The sequence below is a fragment of the Oryx dammah genome, unplaced genomic scaffold, assembly GCF_014754425.2.
Source record: "Oryx dammah isolate SB20612 unplaced genomic scaffold, SCBI_Odam_1.1 HiC_scaffold_22, whole genome shotgun sequence".
NCBI classification, from domain to species: domain Eukaryota; kingdom Metazoa; phylum Chordata; class Mammalia; order Artiodactyla; family Bovidae; genus Oryx; species Oryx dammah.
The window spans coordinates 18,453,483-18,474,916 of record NW_024070206.1 but is presented as its reverse complement, the minus strand read 5'-3'; the positions used below and the strand labels follow the sequence as shown (position 1 = coordinate 18,474,916).

The following is a 21,434-nucleotide window of genomic DNA, read 5'->3' as shown; positions in this document are numbered from 1 at the left end:
CTCAGTCTTTCCCAGCATCAGGTCTTTTCCAGTGAGTCAGTTCTTTGTATCAGGTGGCCAAAGGACTGGAGCTTCAGCTTCAGCATCAGTCCTTCCAATGAATATTCAGGGTTGATTTCTTTAAGGAACGACTAGTTTGATCTCCCTGCTGTCCAAGGGATTCTCAAGCGTTTTCTGTAGCACTAGTTTGAAAGCCTCAGTTCTTCAGGGCTCAGCCTTCTTTATGGTCCAACGCTCACATCTGTACATAACTACCAGAAAAACCATAGCTTTGACTACATGGACCTTTGTTGGTAAAGTGATGTCTCTGCTTTTTAATATGCTGTCTAGGTTTGTCATAGCTTTTCTTCCAAGGAGCAAGCATCTTTAAATTTTATGGTTGCAGTCACCATACACAGTGATTTTGGAACCCAAGAAAATAAATTCTGCCATAGTTTCCATTGTTTCCCCATCTATTTGCCATAAAGTGATGGAACCAGATGCCATGATCTTAGTTTTCTGAATGTTGAGTTTTAAGCCAGCTTTTTCACTCTCCTCTTTAACCTTCATCAAGAGGCTCTTTAGTTCCTCTTCGCTTTCTGCCATAAGGGTGATATCATCTGCACATCTGAGGCTTTTGGTAATTCTCCTGGCAATCTTGATTCCAGCTTGGGCTTCATCCAGCCCGGTGTTTCACATGATGTACTCTGCATAGAAGTTAAATAAGTAGACTGACAATATACAGCCTTGATGTACTCCTTTCCCAATTTGGAACCAGTCTGCTGTTCCATGTCCAGTTCTAACTGTTGCTTCTTAACCTGCACACAGGTTTCTGAGGAGGCAGGTAAGGTGGTCTGGTATTCCTATCCCTGTAATAATTCTCCAGTTTGTTGTGATCCACACAGTCAAAGGCTTTCGTGTAGGTCAATGAAGCAGAAGTAGATGTTTTTCTGGAATTCCCTTGCTTTTTCTATGATCCAGTGGATGTTGGCAATTTGATCTCTGGTTCCTCTGCCTTTTCTAAATCCAGCATGAACATCTGGAAGTTCTCAGTTCATGTACTGTTGAAGCCTAGCTTGGAGAATTTTGAGCATTACTTTGCTAGAGTGTGAAATGGATGCAATTGTGCAGTAGTTTGTACATTCTTTGGCATTACTCATCTTTGGGACTGGAATGAAAACTGACCTTTTCCAGTCCTGTGGCCACTTCTGAGTTTTCTAAATTTGCCAGTATATTGATTGCAGCTCTTTCACAGCATCATCTTTTAGTATTTGAAACAGCTCAGCTGGAATTCCATCACCTCCACTAGCTTAGTTCCTAATAATGTTTCCTAAGGTCCACTTGACTTCACAGTCCAGAATGTCTGACTCTAGGTGAGTGGCTAATTTTCGTGGCTGTAATAAAGCTGGGTTAAAATGCCCGGGTGCTGTGGCAATAACCAAATCTCGATCAAACACGGGTCAGGTTAGTGGGTGTGAAAGCTCGTACTTCTGAAAGACAACACCTGTGCTGTCCATACTCAGGTGGAGTTCAAGTCCCAAAGGCCTTCAGAGGAGGAGAAATGTAGGCCCTCCAAGGAGAAAGGGATGCCGTGGGAAGACCTTCCTGTCTGCGAAGGGGTTGACCGGGCAAACAGGAGGATTTATCAACCCTACTAAGGATCCTGCAGCCCTACTGTGCGTCTGGGCCTGTGTGCGAAGACAGGTTACCAGGGGCGTGCGCGGCTCCCGCTGCCGTCTCCGGCTCCGGGATGGAGTTCCCCGTCCGGCCGGCGGTGGGCGCGCGCCCCGCCAGGCCGAGCCGAGCCTCGTGCGCAGCCGGGGGTCCCGCGGCCTGGCCGCCCGCTCTCCCTGCTCTGTGGCCGCAGTCCGCGGAGGTCGGCGCTGCCCGCTCGGGGTCCGGACGGCCCACCCCGCCCCCGCCCCGCCCGGCCGCCGCCGGTCCCGCTAGGAGGGGGATGGGGAGGGTGGAGAGGCCGGCGGACCGCGAGGCAGACGCGGCCGCGGCGAGCGGGCCGGCGGGAGACAGACGGCGCGGAGGCGGAGACGGTACTGTCTCCCGCTTCCCCGCCCGGCGCTGCGGCCCCGCCAGCGAGGCCGGGGATCCCCTGCGGGCTGGGGAGGAGCCGCCGCCACCAGGCCGACTGCGCGTCCCGGGAGCGTGGAAGGGGGCGGGGAGCGCGGGGAGCCCGGGCCGATCCGGGCCCTTAAAGCATCTCGCCCTCCCCCGCCGACCCCGGGCGCCTGCCGCCTCACTCCAGAGCCGCGGCCGCAGGTAAAGGCTGACCTGGTGCTGCGGCGTCCAGCGAAGTTCGGGGCGGAGGCGCGGGCGGGAGGACGGGACGCTGGAACGGGATGTCCTCGATCCCCGCCGTCGGCGGCCTCTCCAGGGTCGCGCTGGGCGCGGCGGCGTCCGGCGCTGCCGGGGGCGGGCGCGGGACGGCTGCCCCCGCCGAGCCGTCGGCTTCCTGGCGCCCCGCGCGGTTGTGCGCCGCCGCGGCGGGGTTGGGGAGGCGGGGTCCGCGGGCAGGTTGTGCGGGACCTGCCCGAGTTTGCGGGGCGGGAGGACCCTGGACCCCGCGCTTCCGGGTGTTGAGCGCGCTGCCCCGGGCGCCGGCTGCAAGGGCTCCCGCTGCCCCGGGCGCCGCTGGCCCCTAGGCTGCGCCTGGAGCCCGCAAGAAGCGGGCGTGGGCAGGATTTCTATGACCCTCGCGGCGGAATAAACAGGAAGCGAGAGCACCCAGCCCGGCCACCCCGCTTTGTCGTGCGGTCTGCGGGGCGCCGCGCGCGGGACGCCTCCCGGGACCTCGCCCGCTGCCCGGGGGCTGGGCGCGCCGGGTAAGCTGGGTGCTGGGCCGCTCGCCGTGCTGGCCCCCAGAGCATCAGCTTGGTTTTAAACTTTTTTCCTAATTGGAAAAGGAAGAGGCTTCCGATGAGGCGGGGGGCAAGGGGGTTTAGGAAGACAACGAGGACCGCGACAGGTGGGGGGGCACCTGGAGAAGGTAGGGGTTCGGCCGCTTGCAGAGTGAACCCGGGAGGGTTTTTGCACAGCCGGAAACTCACCAGGCGCAGGAGTGTCCGTGAATGCGGTGGATTCAGTAGCTTAAGTTTTGTTTTCCCGGTAGACTCTTTTAATTAGCTGAAATTGGATATTTTTGATTTGCTTATTTCTATTCCTCTGTGTCCCATCTGTTTTCTTCTCTTTCTCTCTTATTACTTTGGTAGCTTCACATCTCTGGACCCCTGGCTTGTAGTTCGGTGCTGCGTTCTAAATGTGGATTATGACTGTGATGAGTATTTTTGGATGCCCTACTGTGTGTGGGCATTGTGGGATGAGGGAAGTGAGCGGCACAGAGTTGGTCCTGGAGCTGGTGTTAGTAGGCTTCTTGCAGTGGAGGTGGCTGGCCTGAAGACTGGTGCATCTCTTCCTTTAAAAGGAAGATTCCTTTGAAAATGGCCCTTCTGCCTGTTGGGCTGACCCTAAAGGCGATCTCCAGTTCAGGTCCCCTGGAGTGGCACAATGGTCCTGGTGACCCTGCACGGAGAAACTGCCAGGGTGTCCAGTCAGGTCTGCGTTTTCATAGGAGGGTTTAGTCTTTCCAGGGCTCATACTGTGTGTGCTGTCTCCTCTGCACAGCTGCCCTTGGACTCTGCACAGTAATCTTGGAACATGTTCTTTATGTTCAGTGAAGGGTCGTAATGTCAAATTTGAGTCATTCCATGGACTAAGGAGTGGATCTTATCCATGTACATGTATTGAATTATAATATTTGGTTTCCTGTCAACCCTTGGATGGGTGCCCTTTAATGTTCCTTGCAAAGAAGTGCTTTTTGAAACACAGGGTATATTCCTCATGATCTCTTAGAGCTTAATTCTTTTAAGAGCTTCCCTTTGCTATTGACACTGAACACATTGTTAGGAAATAGGGCTGAGACTGTAAATGCCAGTGAGGGATTTGCTGCTGCAGACTTAGTGCTGCCTTCTTACCTTGTTTTAAAAGCCGCCTCCCCCCCCCCGCCCCCAAATTCTTCATATTTTGCTGTTACCCTGGAAGTCTTGGCTGTTGGTGGAGTCTTCTAGTTGGTAGAGGCTTGTATTTATGATGGAGAAAACTGTCCCCAGCAGGCTTTTAGGGCTGTCTCTCGAATCCTCTCTGGGGCTGTTTGCATGACCACAGTCTTGCAGAGGAACCTGGCCTGTGGCACCTGCTTACTAAAGGATTTTGTGCCAATTTGGTGGCCTATCGTTTGAAAGTCAGAGTCTCCCGCCCTCACTTGCCAGAGTATATATACATACACAGACAAATTTCATTACCCACCTGCTCCCCTCCCCCCACCCAGACTGCTGACAGTGCTCTAAGAATAGTTTTCTTGCCTGGCACTGAGAGCAGTATCCACCCGCCTGCAGAGGTGTTTACAGTCCTGGGCTGCAGTCCTGGTTGACTTAGTGGCCTAGCAGAGCAACCAGTGGCTTGTGGGATGCGATCGGCTGTTCCTTGGGGCTGCTGGAAGGGCACCTCCCAGCCGGACGGGGGAGCCTAGGGAAGTGACAGTGAGTTAGCATCTTGGGCGCTGTGGTTCCTGGCCTATGGTCCAGCAGAGACCCCTGAGCTTGTCTGGATCCCTGTGCAATCACCCTCATGGTCTGGGCAGGAGATACTGAGGGCATGGGGCATGGTCAGTGGCACCCATGACTGGCTGGGTCTTCCTGGTGGCCCTTGCAAGTTTCTTTTCATCTTTCTTCTGCGTCTGGGCTTATGATGTTTCTGTGAGGTGTCTGTTCTTTGAGGTGAGAGTTAGTACAGAAAAAAGAAATGAAATGATCTTTCCATGTTAACCTGCAAAATTTTTAGAAACATTTAATGTACTTCATATGGATTATGGTGAGCAGTGCAGAATGGTATGGAGGGCCCCCAGTGGCCCTCTCTCCCTGCTTCCACCCCCTACTTTTAGGGGTCTCAGGACATTCTCCGGAAAGCCAGTCTTCTGATGTCAGAGTGACTTTCTGCCTTCGTGGTATGTGTTAGTCTGGAATTATACTGTGACCTTGTACCCTGGGTGTGAAGGAAGGTAAAGCTTCAGTTTTTAATAGCAATGTATAGCTTCTGCCTCCGTCTGAAACTTTAGGCCACAAGACTTGCCACATCTTAGGGAAATTTTGGTGACGTTATTAGTTTTTAGGCAAGTAGGGGACACAAGTGAGCACCTGTATTAATTGCTGTAGAAATAATTGGGTTTGTAATTCAAAGTAATACTGTTTTTCTCGCTACCATAGGAGGATGTGAAAATAATGCTTGTGTTGTGTCCTATCTGTGTGATTTGAGTATGGATTGCTTTTCTTTGAATTTCCACTAAAAATGGTACTTTGGCCTTTTAAGCTGTTTTTGTAAGGACTTTTCTTTCCCCCAAGCTTGTTTTCCAGATAAGTCTTGGAAATTACGAAGAACATAGCTATAATTTCTCCCTTGATTGGCAGCAGAGAGCTTTCCCGGACAAAAATAAGGCTGTTCTGTGCCAAATGGTTGACTTTTCTAGAATAAAAACTCTAAAGGGTTTGCAAAGAGTCCTCTGGTTAATATATTGGCATTCCCAGAACCCACTAAAACCCGGCAGCCTGCCAGACACCACTTAATGAGGACGCGGAGTGTCTGGCTCAAATCCCCAAGAGCAGAAGCGGGTGGGGGCTGCTGTCCACACCCTTTATTCATTTTTAATGACCGTACTTTTGTTTTGCAGATTTTGTTCTGCACCCCTCAAGACCCACAGCTGGGGTGCCCCTCCCCCATTCATTTATCTGCCCATTCACTTGGCACTGGAAAAGTGTGGAGACTTTCAAGGTTAAGGATCCTGGTGAGGGATCCTTTCTGTTTGCGGGAGTTCTTTTGTGGTTGGCTTTCTGTTTTCTCATTCTTTCTCCCACCCTCAAAACCCGGCCTTTATTTTGGAAGAGGAAGAGAGAAAAGGAACAGAAAAGGAAATGACAACTTTTTTTTTTTAAATGATGCTTTATTGTCTCCTGGAAAAGCGAAGCATTTATGAAACTTTAAGTTTGTCAGACAGTTTATATGACAGTGCAAGTTGGTGCTTGCCAAGCTCCAGACAGATTGCTAACGTTACATGACAGGGAAGAAGAAATTACCGCGGTCTGCGAGCGGTGGGCGGGGCCGGGCACCCGGCAGCCTGCAGGCTGTGCAGTGCGTGGGGTGCGTGGGGGTGCGTGAACAGCCTCCGCCCGCTGCCTGGAATTCTTCGACTAGCTTTGGAAGCAAGAAGGGTGTGTCTCTTGCTTTTATTTTCGGCAGGGCTGCAGGGCGAAAGGATCCAGGGAGCAGTTCTGTATTTTTTCTGACCCGGTGACACGTTGCCTCGCGGGCGCCTCCGGCCCGCACGACTCTCCTTAGCATTAGGGGACATGGTTCTTCATCTTCCTCCTGGGATCCAGCTTCCGATGACACTGAACTGCGTTCTTAGCCGCTGGGGTCCTCAGGTGTCTCGAAGCCACGTTTGCGGCTGCCTTGTTTCTGTAGTTGCAGACGTTGAGAATCGGTTGCCTGAGATAAGGGTGCCAGCTGCCCGGGGGAGGGGGCTGGTGGCACTCCTTGGGCACAGTGTACTTTCATCCCTGGCATGTGGAGAGTCAGCTGGCAGCATGACAGGTGTAATGAACTTAATGGACTTGCTCTAGTTGTTGGTGGGGACACTGCTCGTATTACAAAGCTAGCTCCTAAGTGGGGGCTCTGCCAAAGGACTTGCAGGACCTTCTCTGTGCAGACAGGATCCAAGGCTTGGCCTGGCCGAGAACTGGGTGCATGTAAGCTACACGGTCCCTAAGTGGACCCAGACTTTCTCTTCAAAGGAAGGCTGCTCTGTCTAATCTCCCCACCCATATCCTTCCATCCATATGGTGGGGTGTGGCCCTGCCCTTGGGATTGCAGAAGTGCAGGCTCCCAGTGCTGCCTCCTTGGTTCCCCAGGAGTGGCTGGACTCCTGGTGGCCAGTCAGTGGCCCTGGGGCCAGCAGCCTCTGCACAGAGTTGAGAGGGAATTTTTCCAGAATGAAATCCCCTGTTCTGAAGGTGGGAGGCCAGGCTGTGCTTGGAAGGGCTCCCGTGGCCAGGCGTCAAAGTTGTGGGGGAGGTAGCAGCGCCTCAGTGCCAGGCCGTCCTTAGTGTCCTGAGAGCTCCTGTTAGCTGATTTCATCCCCTATCAGCCCTAGGATGTGGGCACTGCCACCCCTCAACCCCTGCACAGGCACACAGGCAGCAGAAGCCTGAGATGCTGGCGTGAAGAAACACTGTGCCTTCTTTGGGGACCACTCTCGGCAGTCAGAGTGGAGCAGGACCAAGTCTCTCTGTGACCTGAGAAGGGCCCAGTGCTCCTCCTTCCTGCCTACCTTCCTCCATGGATCTGACTCACGCCTCTCCTCCCGGCCTCACTCTTCTTCTTTTTTTTTTTTTTTAATATTTCTTATTTATTTATTTGGCTGCACCAGGTCTTAGTTGTGGCAGGTGGGATCTGGTTCCCTGATCAATTGCATTGGAGTGTGGAGTCCTAGCTACTGGACCAATGGGGAAGTCCCTCCCCACCCCTCATTTGTAACCCCAGCTCCTGAGCCTGTCCTGCCTGTGGTCACAGCCTCAGCTTTAAGAGTTGGGGTTGGGCGGGTCTCCATGGGACTGCCTCGCTGATGTTCTCTGGCTGGGTTTTTTGGGGGCCGGTCCTATTTTCCTGGCCCCCAAAGCCTTTGGGGTGGGCTGAGGTGGCCCAGGCCCTCCCTGTGCAGCAGAACTCAGCTAGTCCCCAAATGTGGGGTGAAACGAAAAGATAACCACAGCTCCCAGATTCTCTGTCGTGCCTTGTGCGGGGTTGGGTTAATCAACCACACGTGTCTGCATGCAGTTCTTGTGTCCATCCTGGATGGACCCAAGTGTTTGAGCTTATGGGGCCCGAAGTGAGGCCCCTGGAGGTGCAGGTGTCTGGAGCCTGCAGGATGGCCCCCAGCCCTTGGTAGACTTTTCCAAGGCCGCAGGAGGGACTAGACCTTTCATACCCTCTAGTGGCTGGGTGGTACTGTTCCCCACAAAGGTACTGTGGTGCCCACAGGGTGTGGGCACTGTTGGGCCTCAGTCTAGTGAGGTCCCTGGGATGGGGGTGGATGGGCATCCATTTGGGGTGGAGGCCACACCTATCTGGAGGAGTTCCTGTCTGTTCCTCCTGTCAGGTGGTGGGGGCCCAAGGGCCCTAGACCAGACTCCACACTGTTTGAACCTGACTTTTTATTCCAGAGATTCTTTCAGGCCCGACTGAAATCAGCGTCACAGACCTAGTCTCTGAAATCCTTTTTTTTCCCCTGATTAAAAAAAAAAACAAGAATAAAAAGGACTAAAATTACCTATAATTCCACTACCTTTAGAGATGACCTCTAGTAACAGTTTTGTAGATTCTTTCCAGGCTTATTTATTGATTATAAAATCATGCTTCGAACTTACATACTTTTTATAAACTTTAACATTCATCTTGAATATATTTTCATGTAATTTAAATATTCTCCAAAAATACCACTGCTGATGAGTATTAAATTCCACCCTGTGGTTATATTGTTATTTTCTTAAGCCTGTTTTGGGACACTGAGTCTGCTGGCAGTTTTTCCTATTATAAATAATTCTGCACCAGACATTCCGGTTACATTCCGGTTACATCCTCTGGACAGATTCCTCAAGGAGGAGCCGGTGGGTGTGAGAACTTTCAGAGGGGCCCCCCAGAAAGGATGGGGCACTGCACACGGACATGGGGGTGACTGCAGCCTTGCCAGTGCTGAATATTGTTATAAAAAAAATCTTTGCAAGTTTGGCAATGAAATGGTATATTTAAATTCTCCATCCCATCCTTCTGTTGTGAAAATCAATGTAGCATCTGGTGACCCACAAGTGAAGAGAGTTTGCTGTGGGCAGATGCAGTGATGTTAGTGGGTGCTCCCCACGGGGGGTATAAGACCTTTGTACTATTTTAAATTTGAATTAAACTTAGGCAGACAGGTTAAGGGCAGTAAACAGTCTAATAATACATTTTAAAGAGAAAATTAGGGATTTTATGGCCAAAGACTGTGTCTGATCTTTCCCTGCCCCCTCACCCGAACCGGGGAAGGGGGTACAGTGTGGACTCGGGGGTGGAGCAAGGAGGCCGGGGTGGCTCCGTTAGCAGGTGCCTGAGGACCTGAGTGACATCCCCCTCAGTCATCCTATTTGCTTTTCCTTGCTTTCTGAGATCAGACTCTTCCTTGGCCTTTCCCCTGAGGATGCCAACATGAAACTCGTCTTCTTACTGTTTCACTTGATGGCTGATGCTAGACCTCTCGCCTGGGTGTCCTCTGTGGGGTTGGGGGCCTTGCTATGGCCCCTTTCACTACACTTCTGCAGATTTCTGCTTCCAGCCAAGGCTGGAGCCCATCCTGAGTGCAGACTCCAGAGGGTGTCGGTGCTGGCTGCTCTGGAAGCCCCAGACGAGGGAAACTATCTCAGTACATCGCAGTTAGCTGAAGTCCGTTTTGTTTTCCTCAAAAGGCAGCCTGATTGGTTGAAAGGTGGGGACCAGCTGGAGGGAACAAGACAGGACACCTGTGTCTTGGGGTAATTGGGCCCCAACGAGCTTGTTTTGGTCACAGGCACCTTCGTGCAGTGGTGTGGGGCAGGTGTGGGTGCTTGGGAGCGCTGGCAGGTGAGCCCAGTGAGCAGAGAGCAAAGGCCACGGGCCCACTGGGCGCTGATGCTCGAGTGGATGACCGCGGAACTCTGGGCGCAGCCTGTGGGAGCCCCCTTGGCTGCTGTCTTGCCTGCTTGGCACCCCCCACCCCACCCTGCTGGCCACGCAGGCAGCCACACTCCACTTTCCAGGTGCAAACATACCCTGGACAAGGCCTGGGGAGGGGGCCAGACAAGGCCTTGGAGATGTAGCGAGCCAGAGGACCCCAGGAACTGAGAGGGCTAGCTGGTGGCCACCCAGCTCTCTGACTGCGGGGGGCGGGGTGGCTGGGGGAGCAGCCCTGTGGGGTCTTGAGGAGTTAGTATCAGTGGTTCTCGGACCAGGCTGCTGGTCCCTGTGTGCGGGGCTGGCTGCTCCTCAGTTGGAAAGGAGGGCCTTCTGGATAGAATTCAGCATGAATTTCAAGGGTGGCTAAGGTTATAGTTGGGTGGCTTGGCTGGACGATTGTATTTCTGTGACTTGGGCTCTTAAGATATAACACTGAAGCCTTTGGAACTTAGCTTCCATCCTACTGGTATTTAAATATGAGCGCCAGTCTTTTACTTCCAAACCAGAGGTCCTGGAATTTATTTATTTTCATCTGAAGAGTAATGTAAAAATAGTATATACACACAGTCTTCACTGTGTAAGTTAGGTAGTAAATTTAGTCCAGAGAAATGATAGCCTTTGTTTCTGATAAGTGAAGCTGGCCCCTCTGTGGCTTGGAGCATTTATTTGATGGACTCCCTTGTGCTGAGCGCGGAGCGTGAACGTTCACCGTTTTCCTGTTCTGACGTGGCTCACTTTCTGGAGTTTAGGAATCGGGACTCACTTAAGTGCCTGAGGGAGTGGCTTCCGCGGAGGCCCCAGGGCTCCAGTGTGGGCCCGAGCCTCTTGGGTGGACGCATCCCCGCATAGTATGGAGGGAAGTTTTGCGAGGAGGAGGTTGCTTTTCTTTGCTGCCGGCCGCGCCCTTCCCTAAAACAGCTTCTGTCTGCTTCTTAGGTTCGGAGGGGATCAGATAGGTATAAAGCTCACGCAGACCAGCTGGGAGAGTCCAGCCTCGGTGAGCCTCGATGAAGCGCGGCTGCTTCCAGTGAACCGAATATTTTGGGCGCGCGCGCAGCCTGTGCGATGGGGACCCCACTCCTGCCCCAAGACTGGAGACCCAGGAGTCTGAGTCTGGGCACTGGAAGTGGCCGCTGTGACCACGCTCCAAGTCTGAGCCGTTAGTCTGGGAGGAGCGTGTACCCGGGGCGGAAGCGAGGCTGCTGGCTTGCAGCTCTGACCGCTGGCCACCGCACGCGCCCTCCTTCTCCCCTGCGTGGGGCCCCGTGGCATCCGAGCACTTGGTCTGCTCCGGACAACCTGGGGGAGACTTCAAGGAGAGGCTGGCTTTGGGCTGAGAGGTGGCCGTACAGTGGTTTGCAGGGCGAATGGCAGGGAGAGGGGTCTCTGTCCCGGGCCCCCGGAACCCTGTGCGCTGAGTCTGGATGGCGCAGACCTGAGCGTGACCTTCGTGCACTGTGAGCACGGGCTCCGCTCTCACGGTCACGTGTGTGGGTTATAGGTCAGTTCGCTTGTGCAGTGTGTGTGCTGCCCACTCTTGCTCACAGCGGGATGTGTGTGAACAGTCGGGGGCCACTGTTGGCCGTGGGACCACGTGTCCAGGCATCTGTGGCAGGAGGGCGGGTCCACAGTGACTGTGGCCTCTGTGTTTCCGGCTCTACCGCGCCTCGGGGGGAAGGGCACAGGGAAACACTAGCAAAGCAAGCCTGGGGCGGGTCCTGCCAGCGCAGAATGTGCCTGGTGGTCGAGCTTCAAGGGTCAGATCCCGTCTGTGCCCGTGGCTGGTGGTGGACGGCGTTGCTGGGGATGGGACACAGGTGCTGGGAGGAAGTGGCAGTTGATCCGTGACCGTGACCTGCATGGTAGAGGAGGGGGGCTCAGGCGATGAGTGTGAGTGGAGGTGGGACTTGGAGGCAGGAGGCACGGTCCTTGTTGGAGGTGGAGAGTTCCGTGGTTCTAACTTCCTGGAGCTGGGTGGAGGTCTGCAGACTGAGCCTCTTGTGGAGCTCTGCCCATCTTTGCTGAAAACCGAATCAGCCAGCAGGTAAAATGGGGCTGTGGGGACACCTGCCTTCCACCTGTTTTCACACCTGGTTGTTTGCCCTGGAGGCTCTGTCCCCAGCTCAGAGCTGTAAGACTTGGAACTTGTTCACATTTCACGAAATGCTTAAACATTCATACTCCAAACAGCTCATACCAGGGAGTTATGCTTGTCACTTTCACATGGTGACAGTAGTGGTTTCTGTTTGCAAAACACTTGAACTTTTTCAAGCTCTTCAAAGACAGTGTTTAATCTCATGATCCTTGGCTTTAAGAAACAAATAATGAGATGTACGTGGAAATGTAATTAATTTCTAATGCGGCTGTTAGCTGAATATGGGATTCAGATCACAGTTTATTTTAATGTACAAAACCTGATGGGAAGAGGTGCCCTGCAGTCAGTCATCGAGGCCTCACGGTGGGTGGTTTTCTGAAGGAACCCAGGCTTTGCGGCTTGCTGGCTGGACAGGCATAATTTTGGGAGGTTAGGGCAAATGCTAGTCAAATTCAGACGTTCAAGGCTACTTTAGGGCTGATCTGAACAGTCATTTCCCCGTGGTTGTCAGAAAGAGACATGGGGTGCAGCAGGGTATGTCGGACAGTGCTCTCACCTCCCTTGTTGGAGGACGCTGTGCCGGCGGCCCTTTGTGGCACCTAAATCACAGCAGGTCCTGGCACACCTGGAGTGTCACCTGGTGGTCACGATGGAGCCAACATCCCCCTGTTTGTCCTGTGTCCTTCAGACCAGCTGGTTTTCCCCTTGTGGCTTGGATGCTGTCTTGGTGTCTGTCTGTTCAGCTGTGGGTGCGGGTTACTGCCGGTCTGCCTCCCCTTTTAACAGAGGAGTGTTTGAGCCATGACATCAGGGTGCTCCAGCCCTCATGGTGCCTGGCCACCCCTGCACCTTGACCTCGGCAGCTCCTCCTCGAGTCCTCCTCTTCTGTGGCCACCATGTGTCCCTTCGCCTTCTTGGACCGCAAGCAGAGTCAGGCTTGCTCTGCAGCTTCCTGCTCTCTCCTTTGCAGGCCCCAGAGGTGCTGTTTCTCCCCAAGTCCAGGTGCGTCCTGAGCTGGTGATGGAGGCAAAGGCCAAAGGATCCCCTGCGTTCCCTGCTTGGACATCCACTAAACTGCCAGTGTGGGCCAGGTGTCCCTTGGAGGTTTTGTTGCAAAGGAAGTACTTTCTGCCCTGTTGGCCTATGGATCAGTACCTATCTTGGAGGGTCAGTGGCATTTGGGGGTGGCCTGACCTTGAAGGACAGTGTGTGGAAATGGCCCCTCCTTGCTGAGCAGAGTGCTTGTCTTCTGTGTTGCTGGGATGTTCTCTGCTGTTGGTGGAGTGGGGACTGTGGTGAGGAGGGGCAGGTGGTCAGTGAGCAGAGCCTGGCGAGCTGGTGGGGGCACTGAGCGCCCCTTATCTGAGCTTCTTTCCTGTGAGTCTTTGTCACTGATTCTGGCGAGGTCTTATTGACAACCTCCTCATGATGAGACGTGATTGGGTGCTCAGTGACATGGCCTGGGGGTCTGGCCATGTCTGAGGGGTCTGATCTTCAGTCAGTGGGGAAGGTTTCTGACTATTGAACCTCCCACCCATGCCTGGAAAGCATAGAATTCCGTCACGTGGATTGAAATGGGCTCTGTATTTACGTGGAGACCTTTGCCCCTCATTCCACACACAGGCCTGACTGGCCAGTGGTCCTCCCCAAGCCTGTGACTAGAGCCGTGTCCTGATCCCTTCTCTCCGCCCAGTGATTCAGACACACAACCAGGAACCCTCCTGGACTCCCCCTCCCCTCTCAGGGGCTTGTTCTGCCTTCAGAATCTGCTCTCAATCTGGTCACTTGTTTCCGTCACCAGTAGCTCAGTGTGTGTCCCGCCCCTGGGCTCATACAGGGGTCTCTGACCAGCCACTCACCTCCCTTCCCCATAGTCTGGTTTCAGCCCAGTGGCTGAGTGAACTGGGCCTGGTGATTGGGCTGCTGTGCCCGGCCTGGGGGCATGACTGCTGTCCCCTGGGGCTCCCCACTGTCCAGCTCCACCCCCAGAGCTTTGTGGTTGCTACCGAAACCCCTCTCCCCAGGGCTGTGTGTCCATTACTCACTTCACTCAGGCCTCGGTTGGGTTTCCTGCCCAGACTCTGTCCAGATTTCCTCTGCTGCCCAGGACAGGGAGCATAGGACCCAGGGAACACAGGCCGGAGCAAGGACACGGCAGGACAGTCACTCCTGGGGTGGGGGAGGGGTGGGGCACTGGGGGTCCACCATAGTCACCAGGGGTCAGGCCAGGCCTCTACTACCTATCAGAAAGGCTGAAGCACAGCCCAGGCTGGGGGCTGAGGGGGCGCTGGCACAGCTCAACTCTACACCACCCCCCCCTCACCCCCAGGTGTTTCCTCATCTACATTACGTTTCATTTGACTGTTTTCTCCAAAATGACCTGCTCTTGCCCTCCCTCCCCCTCCCCCAGTTTAACCCACTTGCCAAATAAACTGCTCGTGAATGAAAAATTACCTGTTTCAAGCAAATGAATCAAACTGTGGAAGATCATCAGATTTGTTAAGTGTTCTTGAAATCATCATAGGCAGAGATTTCTCCCTTTAGACCAAGTGTCTGTTATAACCTCGGTTCTCCTCAGCTGCTTTCTTCTGTCCTTGGGATCAGGAAGAGTTCAAAGTAGACAAAGTTATAATCTGTGAGTCATTTTCCCGTCTTGTCAAAGAAGACTAAGCCCTGAACAGGTCCCTGGGAGCTTGACTCATCTCCAGACACCTGACTGTGCTTTTATTCTGGTGTTAGATTCATCTTCTTGAGTTGTGTGGCCTCCCAGGTTGGCACTAGCAGTAAAGAACCCACCTGTCAACACAGACACAAGAGACCCTGGTTTGATCCCTGAGTTGGGAAGATCCCCTGGAGGAGGGCATGGCAACCCACTCTAGTATACTTGCCTGGAAAATCCCATGGACAGAGGAGTGTGGTGGGTTATAGTCCATGGGGTCACAAAGAGATACAACTGAAGTGACTTCGCACACACAGCACACCTTAGATTTCAAATTCACGAGGATATGAACATTATTTAGGTGGAACAAGGAAAAAACCTGAATAAGACAAATTCCAGTTAGTGGCAAGTAACTCAGCGATTCATTTCCAGTGATGATTTCAGCCCGTGTGATGTGTCACAGACACTAGAGATGCTTGCGGGTAAGGTGGGAGTCACCCCACATCCGTGGTCCTGCCCCCTCCAGCGGTGGCGGGCTGTCTCAGGGCCGAGTTCCACTCTGTCTCCATCAGGAGTCTGTTGGAACGAGGCAGGCACTGTGCTTCCCTGGAGAATACCTGCAGGGGATGGGCCAGGACCTTAAGAATGGATGTATCCAGCATCACCCAAGGATGATTTTGAAATCCTGTCTTTTTACCCTTTCCTTGTTTGCTACAGTGATCACTTTTATAGCAAGGAAATCACCGGTGAACTTGATTTCTTCAGGCCATGGAACAAAAAATCAGTTTCTGAAAAACTGTGGAAAACAACGTGATGTGTGTCTTTTTTAAGCATCGTGGAAGCAGGAATGAGTTGCTATGGTGAGGTTCACTCTGCATGGAGAGCAGTGCCCCGAGCTTCCAGGTATATGGACATTCTCCTCAGATGTGGAAACAGTCACACGCAGGATCACGGTTCCGTCTTTTCCCCTCAAATTGCCATTTGGCTTTGATCTAAAAGCATGAATAATCCTGCATGCTCTCTGCAGCCTCCGCCTCTTAGCCTGAGGTCACCTGAGGTCATCTGGGGTTGCCTGTGAGCCCACCTTGCATGTCGTCTGAGGCTCCATCCTTGCCCACTGAGAGCAGACTGTTCAGAAAGCTGGCCCAGGGACCTTCAATTTCCACATCCATGTGTTTCTGCAGCCTTGTTTTGGAACACATGTGGGTTCTCCGACGCCCTCCTCTGAACCACTTGCAGAAATCCACGGTCATGTGTCCGTAAGGTTTTCCCTTCAGTCTGTCCATGGTGCAGAACACAGACGCTGCAGCCCCTCTGTGTGACTGGCCGCTGTTGACCCGCTGGTGTAGGTACAGGAGTGGGCGCGGTTCTGTGAAGAAATGTGGCCCATGGAGATGGAATCCCCGTTTCTGCTGGCATCTCTGGAGCTGGGCTGGGGGGCTACACTGTGCTGGGGGCCTTCCTCTCCCAGTGTGGCGTTAGGCCAGCTTGTTCGCAGGCGCTGGTACTCTGCGCCTCTGACATCCTGTTAGTCACACTTGGAAATGAGAACATTCCCACTTAACCTTGGGTCTTCGCAGGTGGCACTAGTAGTAAAGAACCTGCCTGCCAATGCAGGAGCTATGAGAGATGTGGGTTCAATCCCTGGGTCGGGAAGATCCCCTGGAGGAGAAAGTGGCAACCCACTCCCATATTCTTGCCTGGAGAATCCTATGGACAGAGGAACCTGGCGGGCTACAGTCCGTGGGGTTGAAAAGAGTCGGGTGTGACTGAAGCGACTTAGAACACACGCACTTAGCCTTAGGGTTGAACATTCCTGCAGGTAGGTCACAAATGATGTCAAGATTTTAAAAGTTAGGTTACCTTTGTTCCTGAAAGTCTATAATGTCTTTTTATCTACAGGCTCTTAATGATTTTTCCTAACACTAACTGCTTATTCATTGACGGTAAACCAAGGAGGAGGAAGACCCAGGCAAACCCCAGGTCTCCAAACATCGTAACTAGGAACACATCCATTCTCACCACACAGACTTTCAGGTTCCAACCTGGGCAGCTTTTTAGTAGCCAGGAGGTAGTGAGAATTATGGGTTGTGTTTTCAGGGTGTCTGCAGGGTTTTAAAATCCACATTCCTGCTCCTTTCTACCATTACGCCTCGGCTTTTATAAACAAATTTTCTATTAGTGACATTGCACTGAGTGTGTTTACACAGAGTCCTCCTGCCCTTCACCCAGCTTCCCTGACTTGGGTGCCTGATGCCACATCAGCTCACGGTGACTTGCATCACAGGCGCAATGCACACAGACTTGCTGGGTCCCATCACTGCTCCTACTAAACCCTCTCTGTTACCAGTGCTTAGTCATTCAGTTGTGTCCCACTCTTTGTGACGCCACGGACTGTAGCCTGCCAGGGTCCTCTGTCCATGGGATTTCTCTAGGCAAGAATACTGGAGTGGGTTGCGATTTCCTCCTCCAGAGGATCTTCCCAACCCAGGGGTCTAACCAGGATTTCCTGCGTTGCAGGCAGGTTCTTTACCATCTGAGTCACCAGGGAAGCCTAGACCGAATCCCATACTTGTGTTGTGTTCAGCCACTGCTATGTTTATTCTTCCAGCTTATCTTCATCCTCTTATTACAGTAAAATTTCAAACGATGAATGTAGAGAAGAGCAGAGCGTCTGAACTGGTTCCCCCTCTCGACTGTGACCAGCCTGTGGCTCGTTCACTTTTGTCCCCTCCAGAACTCACGTCCTGCTCGACGAACTGACCTTGAGCAGTGCCTGCAGTCTCAGCAGTGCCCTTCCCACGTGTGCCTGGGGGCCCTGTGAGGTTGCTAAAGACCTGATGCTCTGCAGTCGCTCCTGTAACACCCTGAAGTGAGAACCGGGTTGGGTCCTTTCCTGCCTTCTTCCAGTTTCCAGGAAAAGTGCCCTGAGTGGGAAGTCAAGCAGAAGGGTTTACGGGCAGGTGCCCTCACTCCAGAGCCCTTGCCACACTCGGCGAAATGCCAGTTCACGTTTCTTATTCAGCCTGAGCCCCTCCAGCTCCGCCTGACCTCTGCACAGAGCCTGACTTTTGTGCCCACTTTCTCCAGGTGCTCAGATGCCCCTGATATGACCTGCTCCTCTCCCCGCAAGAGCTGTCTATGGGTGCTTTTCCCCATTTATGGCTGGTACCTAACACAGACATCCCCCCAGGGCGTTATCTGGTACTTGTTAGTTGAGTGAATGAATGAACCACCAGCCTATGCCAGTAAGCTGCTTTGCCCCAAGGTGGGGATAGCTAGAGAAGTCTCAGTGTTGGTCCCTTGGGGTTATTACATTTTAAGATGTTACAATTGCTTCACTGAGTTGTGGCATTTCAGGCTGTGGAGGAGGTGAGGTGCTTTTCTTACTGGTCTTCAAGTTAAGTTAGTGTTTGTATGAAAACTTAACCTTGGTGACCAAAGAAGGGAAATCGAAAAGAATGCTTCCTTTGGGCTTCCCTGGAAATGGGACCGTCTGAGGGGACATGGGTCTTCCAGCGGGAACCGTGCGTGTGGATGGAGTAAGTCTGCTCCCCATGAATGAGCTTGATGAAACCTGATGTGATTGCTGAAGCTCAGCTGCAGATGTGCATTCGTCCCCCTGTGGATGTTTACTGTGCTGGGGACCCCGGCAGCACCCCAGCCCTGTGCCGGCTGGAGGACTGGCCTTGGGAGGCCTTTGGCGCCCACCTTTCACTTATGCAGACCCTGGCGGTGTTGCAGCCGTGGGCGGAAACCCGGCCTGGTGGGTCCCAGTGACGAGGCCTGGCCTTTTCCCTCAATCATCTGAAGCATCAGGAGTTCCTCACGGTGGATGCAGACACGTGTGTGCGCTCCTGTCACACTGTCCTCAGGGCACTCAGTCCACACCCCACAGGGCAGAGCCTGGGGTGATGGTGAGGCGTGTGGCAACCACTGAGTCATGTGGAGACAGAAGCTGCGATGCGGGGACTGGTGTGTGAGTCAGCCTGGGGGCGCTCTGGAGGGAAGGGTCTGCGGGAGGCCGTCCTTGCTCCTGGCACACTCTCCGTGTGGTTGCATCAGGCTCTTCTGTTGATTTTGTGTCTTGGCATTTTGCTCACTTTCTAAACTGCTGCCTGGGCTGTCAGAACTTGCCTTCTAATGGGGTCCTGGGGATGGAGGGACCAGCCAGCATCTCCTCGGCGGCCCTGAGCTTGAACCCTTGGACAGCAAGTCTGTGGGGCTGCTGTGAGCAAGGTCCCACCTGCCTCAAGCATCTCTGGTGGCCTGGCACCTGTAGGTACTTCTCTAGGGAGCTGGGTGAGCTGGGGTGTGCCCTGGCACACAGCAGGGAGCCTCTCTTCTCTATGGAAAGGGTCAAGAGAGGGGCTGCCTGGGTGGGGAGCCCGGGTGTCGCGCCTGTGCTGCAGTGCACCTGCCAGGGTGAGGAAGTCACTGAGACACACAGCTGTTTGCCATGTGCACTTACTTGGAAACATCGCCCATAGATCTCAGAGCTGTTTGTTGTGTTTTCCTTAAACATTTCTCTTGTCAGAATGATGAGAAAATTGCCTTGTGTGGGAACTCAGAAGTGCAAATTTGTTAATACCTCCTTTGACAACGGAGGTCAAACTGCTGCTTTGTGTTCAGAGCAGTTTATGAGCTGTCACAAGTTACTTCCCGTTAAAAGTGCTGCTGCCAAGTGGAGGGGGTGGGGGTGATGGGGGTGGTGGGGGGACCTGAGCAGGCCCGGAGGCCCAGTGGGCACACGCCGCTAAGGGTCTTCAGCCGGTGAATTAAATGGTAAAGGGTGAGGTGGCCGGGTTGCTATGGAAAAGCTGTTTCGAAAGTCTTTTCCCTTTTAGCAATCCCCAGAGGCCTGGTGTGAAGGTGCTAGCTGACGTAGCCCTTCTTTTGATGGCCAGAGAGGGTCCCTCGCCGGCGTTTGCTCCTTTATGGCCCCCTTCGTCAGCCTGGCCTCCTGGTGGTGGACTTGCCCTGAACCACCCACCCACTCAGCTGTTCATGGCAGGTAACTGCAGGATGGTGTTCTGGGGTCCAGAGTGTAGCCCGGGCCCTCGATCTGAGAAACCAGCCACTGCGTGGGGTGTTTTCCAGTACGGGTTCTCCATGGAGGCGCTCTTCCCCGCAGGGCACACCTGACGGTGTGGGGAAGACATCTTTGGTTGTCATAACTGGGAGGCAGGGGTGGGGCTGGCGGTGGGTGGGTAGAGACCAGGGAGCCTGCAGCTGTCCTCCAGGGCAGGGATGGTCACTCAGCCCCAGGTGTCAGCACTGCTGAGGCCAGGAGCCCTGCCGCAGATGACAGGTGACAGGTTAGCGCACACGTGCCGGCCGGGCAGCAGCTGGCAAGACTGAAAGCTTGCTGGCAAGAGGGAAAGCTCCGGTGTCTGCTGTTACTCCTTCTTGTTCACTTAATATCCAGAAGAGAAACTCCATAGTCCCAAACCATCTTTTGTTTTTATTTTAAATTTTATGTAATTTTTAAAGGGTACGCTCCATTTATAGTTATTATAAAATACTGGCTATGTTCCTTATGCTATAAATACATCCTTGTAGCCAGTAGTTTTTACCTCCCCCCCACCCCCACCCCTATGTTGCCCCTGATAACAGACCACTAGTTTGTTTTCTGTATTGGTGATCCTGCTTCTTTTTCTGTTACATTCACTCCTTTGTTGTATTTTTTAGATTTCACATGTAAGTGAGGTCATACAGTGTTTGTCTTCCTCTGTCTGACTTCAAACGGATGTTTAAACATGAAGAGGGAGGTTCAGGATATGGACTCGACGGTTTTGCCCTGAAGGTTAAATTCTTTCTCACAGTTGCCTATGCTTTCTTTTACTAGGTCTCTAAAAAGCATTTGTGATCTAATTACACCTTGTAGAAGCCTGCAGTTGATACATTTGTTTTTCATTAATTCAGTGTTTAGGCCAATCATCTTTCCTTCTGGACTTTTTCTGAGGTCCAGGTTTGGTCTCTCAAGAGAAGTATTCCTCTTTCCTTAGCTGGCTGGGCACAATGGTGTTCCAAGGCGGGCAGAGAAAGGATTGGGCCAGGACAGTGGCCTTTTGATCTCTGTAACACAAAGTCCCAGAAAATGCCCTCTGAAGGAGACTCATAATTTGTGCAGAAAGGGCAGGTCTGTGGTGTTCACCCCCAGACAGACCCACGACCCCGGAGGGGTAGCAGTTCCTCATTTTATCCTCAGATCAGGATGACCGTGTGTTCCTGAAACTCGCTATTGTTTTCCTGGAGCGCTTGTGTTACACAGTCCCATAACGTCTTCTTCAGCAAAAGAGTTTGCGTAGTCTATGGCAACTTCCTAATTTCTGACTATTGGGTAAAATGAAGTTTAGTTGTGAATGTCCCACGGTTGTAGCTCTGAGTAAGGGCCTTGGTAAAAGGAGCTGCAAGCCTTAGTATGTTCTGTGTGTCCTACGCTGTTACATGCTTTTCATTCATTTTTTCTCCAGTGTTTCTTTATTGTTTTCTGACTTTATATCCACATCATCGTTATTATCTATTTATATCTACCTTCTGTCTACCTATCAATCATCTCTGTCATCTTTATCTGTCATTTATTTCTGTCCACGTATCCTGTCTGTGTGCCGCTCACACAACTCAAGGGGTATTCATTCTGTCTTCCCCTCTAAGAGAAAAGGCTATATTTTATCTTCAGATACCTTCTAAGAGCACATGCTGATTTTGATCAAAGGTCACTGGTTGGCTGCTGAGTGGCCCCGGTGCCACAGCTAGTAAATGTGCCCTCTGCTGCCTCAGCTTCTTTCAAGCCCAACAGCAGATAGGTCCTCCTAGCTGGCGGCCCTTGACACCTGTGGACAGGCATGTTCTCAGCTCTTCTTTGCCCAGGACTCTGGCTGGGTCATAGAGTTT

At 52.8% G+C, this 21,434-nt stretch overlaps 1 protein-coding gene and 1 long non-coding RNA gene across 2 annotated transcripts in view; one reads left to right on the top strand and one right to left on the bottom strand.

Moving 5' to 3' along the window:
• Window positions 1–1,823: 1,823 nt before the first annotated feature.
• LOC120881039 lies at window positions 1,824–20,309 on the bottom strand. Its single transcript, XR_005725192.1, has 3 exons — window positions 20,156–20,309; window positions 3,635–3,640; window positions 1,824–1,834 (listed from the first exon to the last, which is right to left on the bottom strand). It is a non-coding gene; the product is annotated as an uncharacterized LOC120881039 (long non-coding RNA).
• The window catches only part of LDLRAD4 (low density lipoprotein receptor class A domain containing 4), a 169,324-nt gene continuing 149,901 nt past the window's right edge, over window positions 2,012–21,434 (top strand). The window contains 2 exon segments of the mRNA XM_040264580.1: window positions 2,012–2,253; window positions 10,720–10,780. The gene's annotated coding sequence lies outside the window, so the exon portion shown is untranslated.